Raw genomic sequence first — 6,000 nt, forward strand, 5'->3', positions numbered from 1 at the left:
ACATCTTCTCAATTTGAATCTGCTTAGCAGATCTCAGGCCCTCTTCCTTGAGTCCTGCTTCCTCTGCTCTTTGCACGCGTGTACACTGAGAATCGAAACCATCTCAGTAGCTTACTGTTTACATTAACATAACTTTATTATTCCATTGTCTTCAACATAACTCTAGTGTTTTGTGAGACTCCTTCCCAGGAAGATGCAAGTTGCATATTACTCACCTTTTTATTCTAAGGACTTCCAGAGAGTCCCAACAACTCATTTATAGAAAGCATCAGTAGACAGTTTATACCAGACTTTTTGAACCTCTTGCCTGAAAATTCTTACATTGCTGTGTCTACTAATCCTAAACTACTATGTCACAATCCCTACCCAATAGTAATCAAGGCTTTACATCGAAAGACCTGTCTTAAAGCAGACTTTGAATTCTCAACAAACATCCCAACTTTGTCTTTCCTTTTCCAGGTAATTACTAAGATTCCATTGACCTGGTGTTCTCACTTACCCTGGTAAGCAATTGCCTGAGCTTTGTTATATTAACAGGTAGCTTGGTGATAGTTTGGGGAACAAGTATTTGACAAGATTATAGACCAAGTTACTTTATCTTATATTTGATAAAATACAAGGGTTCAGTTTACTATGAACTCCTGAGGACAATAATTATTTCTTCGCTACCCTGCCTGTCCTGGGGTCTTATGTCTAACACAGTACGAGAAAGAAATATGCATCTTTTGGAAAAGTAGGCTTAGTGAATGGAGGGGAAGTTAAAATCTTGGCACCCCAAAAACATCTTGCTTGACCAGACTTAAGCTTTCCTGGTGCTTTTCCAAGTCATCCTCAGCCTGGTTTAATGATCCCCATGCTCTGGCCCAAGTCCATCCATCTGACTGTATTTGCTGCACACTCTCCACTCTAATAGAACTGCTCTTCTCGTTGGTCCATGCTCTTATGCACCTGCAGGTATTCCTATATTCTGTTCCCTGTGCCAGGAATGCCTTTCTCCTTGCCCAAAACTAAGGCTGAATTAGTTCTAAACTCGCCATGTAGTCTTTTCCAACTTTTTCACTACATTCTATTCTCTCTTTCCTTTCAACTTTTATAGTACTTGTATAGTCAGCATCTCACTATTTTTTGCATGATTCCTTTGTAACTGAGTTGTATTTTTTTTAAAGATTTTATTCATTTATTTTCTGAGAGAGAGGGAGGGAGGAAGAAAGAGAGGGAGAGAAACATTGGTATGTGAGAGATACATCAATTGGTTGCCTCTCACATGCCCACAACCAGGGACCTGGCCTGCAACCCAGGCAGGTGCACTGACCAGGAATGGAACTGGTGACCTTTGGGTTTGCAGACTGGCACTCAGTCCACTAAGCCACACTAACCAGGGCTTATTCTATTATTTTTGATGACTTGAATTAAAGCACAAGACCGTAGATTCATTCATTCAGTTATTTATTCAACTAATGTTCTAGAAACCTACTATGGCAATGTAGTATGATAGATACTGGAGATGTAGGAATATTAACACAGAGTGACTGTATGCATTTTTTTTGACCTCCAAGTTTTTAAACACAGGGTAAAGTGAAGCATTAGTGCGTGGCTAATTCTTTTAGTTCCTTGGTATCCCTCCAGGACTTCTTTACATTCATCAAAGCATTCACAGACCCATAGAGAAGCCGGCTCAGAATTTTGTGCCCAGTTTTATTGTATTATTCTATCAATCCTGCTTTAAAAAAGCTTACTGTAGAGAAACCTAACATCAGTTCTCAGCTATTACTATAATTCCTAACAAATTTTGATTATCTGGAGTAAGAAACAATGACAAAAAGAAGACATTAAATCAACCTAAATATATATAATCTGTTATAAGACTCTGAACATTGCCTGATGGGGGTTGCTGAGAGAACAAGGAAAAGGAAAGGGGTAGTTAATGGAGAGACTGAAGGTCAAGGTGTCTTCAAATTAAGTAGCCAAGTCTCTAAAACATTGCCCATCAGGAAAAGGATGAAGAGAGCAGAGTCCTAACCAGCTATGGCATTCCATGGGGCTGCTTTGTTTGGATCTCTAGGTGGTAGAAATAATTGTAGTAAGTGGATGGTGCAAACAGATTTCTTAGGGGTGTGTCTTCTCTGAAATAGTGGGTGATGTTACAGGTGCAAATTCTGTTCCCTTGGAGAAGGGAGCAGGCAAGGGTGGGAGAAGGAGCTGGCTGGGTGGGTTGTTGACAATCTATCCACATGAGAGCAAGAGTGAGGAGGATTCTAGAATCCCCAGGCAAGACAGAGTATCAGTCAGGAAAAGAATGTAGAGCTGTATTCCTTAGAAGAAATTCATTCGGAGGGGATGGAGGGAATGCTCAGTAAGTGTACTATATCCAGGCTTTTCTTGTATTGGGGGAAGCAAGACTATTGGCGACCTCACAGGCACTGTGCTGGTGCACGTTTGTGTCCATGTATACATCAGGCCCCCCAGCACTGGCTGTCTCTGAGTAGGGCAGAAATAGAGCGGCATGTCAAGAGCTTTTCATACCCAGGGGCAGTGCTGGAGGAAGTAGATGCAGCTGGGTCAGCTGGCACTGACATTCAGAACAACAGGTCAGTCCCTTTCAATTTTTCCTCTGTGGACACTACTGGAAAAGCTTACATTAATATGTCTTTCTTCTCACTGGGAAGGTAGAGAAATTAATTAGCTGTGAAATACCTCAAGGCAGATACAAAGATCAAATATGAAGAAAAAGTAAGATTAATAAATACATATGGGTAGCCAATTCCTGAAGGTTCAAGGCAAAAATAATCACAGGAATTATTTTAAAAATGACATGGCATATTAATAAAAGATCAGGTGGTTTCACCAGAATTGGGATTAGTCTTTATGCGTGTCTCCTCCCCCACCCACTTACAAAGAGAATTATTTAATTTAAGGAAAAATAATACATAGTGAGGATCAATATACAATCATTGAAGCAGAAATTATTGAAGGAAAACAGTGTGAATTGGAGTATTCAGAAGAAAATCAGTATAACAATTCGCCTACCACTGTATATGAACCTATTAAAATATAATTTGCAACTTTCATCTGCTAGAATATTGTTTCTTCTCACAAACAGGTATTGGCATAAATTCAGACACATTAACTATGTTCCAAATAGTGTTAATTTATTTTTTCTCATATTCCCAATTACTACAGTATATTCATTTTGATTTAAAAACCCAGAGCACAGCTTAATTTAAGCAATTAATTTAATTTAAAATAACTATTTACTGAATTCTACTAAATTGTATTTTTTCCCATAGAGTATTGCCATATAGTGTTGAATTGTCAAACTTTGCTTGCTATTATTTCTAGCCTTTTCCCTCTAGGACTTTTTCACTCTTTGATCTGAAAGAAGCAACTGCTCTTCAATTTCCTTATTAAACTTCTTTTTACCTGTAACTGATCAGAACACAGTCATTCCAGCAGTAGATTTATTTAGAAGACAGATACTAATTTAGTCACTGAGAAACTGAACTGATGAATCAGTTCTTAATCCTGAAAAGTCTTTTTTTCCCCAAATTATAAGAGAAAGCTTATTTAGAAAGTTATAGAGGTAGAAGTGAGCCAGCTGCCTGCACAGGTTCAGGAAACAAGTTACAGAAGCAAAAGAAGGGCCCTTGGAGCTTAGGAGAGGGAGAGGCGAAGGTAAGGTGCCTGAGGGAAAGAAACAGGACTGGGAAAGGCACAGGCGTGCTCCCGAGAGGGAAAGCACCTAAAATCTTTGTTTTAACCTGTGTTGATCATGTCTGTAAATTTTTAAATTCTTGAGTTCATGTATGTTGTCCACATCTACACTATCTCTTTTCCTTTAGTGGAGGTAGACTCTGATCAGGGGAAATAGAAGGCATCCCTGGAGAGACTATGTTCTAGGCACAACGCAGAAGACTGGCCTTTGAAAGCCCTTCCTTGTATTTTTGGCCGATGGCTCTGAGATCCAGAAAGAGTAAGAGCTATTGTGACTTGATTTCTCCAGTTCTTTAGAAAGGGGTTTGACGTGTATCACAATCCATTTTGCACTGATAGAAATTTGAAGATAATTTGCGAGAGTTAATTGACAATTTCTGTAGAAATTGTTCTCAAATTTTGATGAAGATTTTCTATTTTAAAATTGTACCTTGTTCTCAGATAATGAAATTGGGATCTTAAAGTGGGCTTGAGTGCTAAGCTTATTTTTGTAAGATAAAAAAACCACATAGTGTACACTTACTATAACTGTAAAAATAAAATTTTGTTCAAGAGAATATTTTTCTGTGCCTAAATGGAAAAGAGGCTTTTCAAAATGACTAGTAGAATAATTATTACCTTTTTTGAGCTCATATCACTGGAGTGCTGTTGTGGTATAAAATGAAAAAAATATGGCAAATGCAATAATCATTTATGCTTCCAATAATCAATCTAACAAAAATTTTACTGTTAGAGTAAGCTGCTTTAACATCAATTTTATTTCCATTGCTCTTATTATAATAACAGAACATGCATTAAATAAAACATTAAATTTGGCATATTCTAGGTTCATTCTCTGGCTGGTGAAAAATGACTCTTCTAACACAACTGGGTCATAATTGTGGACAGGCATAGGAGTGTATCCTTGCTTCTAGTTATTGGAGGATACCATGGGCTCCCTTTGCATAGGTTAGTGCCCCAGTATTTTGGAGTGTAAAAGAAGAGTGTGGATTACTACTAGGTTGGTCTTAGAGTAGATTTATCCATTGGTATGAAAATGGAATAGGTAACCTGCCAAACAAAATCCATTGCAATGTTGGTATCCTAGGATTCTAGCCTTTTTTGGAAATTAATTCATAGATTTGATTCCTGTACCCTAGGACTTTATTCTCTATAGTGGACACAAGAGATATGAACACCTAAGAGTTCACCCAGGTAACCTACTATGTTTTCATCAATGCCTGGGTACTTGTGCTGCTGCTTTGAACAACACCCAAGTAAAAAACAAGTCTTGTCTATGTTGGTCTATTGCCATAGTCTGTGTGTACTGCAAACATGGCTGCTTTGCTACTCTGTGTATAATGTGAGCAGGGGAAGGCTCAAATTCTATCTGTGTGGTGGGAGGCAAGAAGGGAGAGCCAGGTCTTTGACAGTGGCACAAGCAATAGCTATAAAACCCGTGATCACTCTGTCCTAGTCCTGATTAAATTGAGTGTTGATGGGTTGATTAAGGTCTCTTCTAAACTTTAAGGACATCTGCTGCCACCAAATGTTAGTCTCAAAAACATTAGGAAATAATAGAAAATAGAAAAGTTAAACTCTTTATTTTATATCTGTGAAGAGCAAGCAAATTTTAAGTTTTTTGCCTCCTACCTGTAAACATCATTAAATGCTATCTTGAAAAGGGCTTTTATTCATTTGACACCATTACTAGGATACAATATGGGGTCAAATATCAATAGGTCAGGTCAATAAATTAAAAAAGTTTTACTCCTCTTTACCTCATAAAGCTAATAACTGACAGCACTGAAGTGGTATGGTGGAAGGAGAGAGGCTTTTAAAGGAGGTGGATGTTGTTTAGACTCTGTCTGCCACTTACTAAATGGAAGGAAGACCTCGTGGAGTTAGTCATCCTGAGTCTCAGTTTTCTCAATTATAAAGTAAGGATACTAATACATCATTTATAGTGTTGCTATACCTGACACACAGGCGGTAGCTAATGGTATAGAATGGAGTTTTGGGGATTTGACCTTAGACAATTGAGAGATTGTGTTAAAAAGTTTGTGTGCAGTTATGGCTCCTGTGTTGGAGGCTGCAGCTTGAAGCCAGCAGAATAGGCAGTTAGGAGGAACGAGGGGCAAGCAGTAGGGGAGGGTAAGCAGAAACTGGAATTGCAGGGATGATCTGAAGCCCCTTGTAGATGAAATGGAACCCACATGGCCCTCTTACTGCTTCCAAGTCTCCAACCTGAATGGAGTGGATGGCCTATAAGGGCAGCTGGCACCTTTCATCACAGAGCAAAAGAGGCAC

This window comes from Phyllostomus discolor, chromosome 12, assembly GCF_004126475.2.
Source record: "Phyllostomus discolor isolate MPI-MPIP mPhyDis1 chromosome 12, mPhyDis1.pri.v3, whole genome shotgun sequence".
Classification (NCBI taxonomy): Eukaryota; Metazoa; Chordata; class Mammalia; order Chiroptera; family Phyllostomidae; genus Phyllostomus; species Phyllostomus discolor.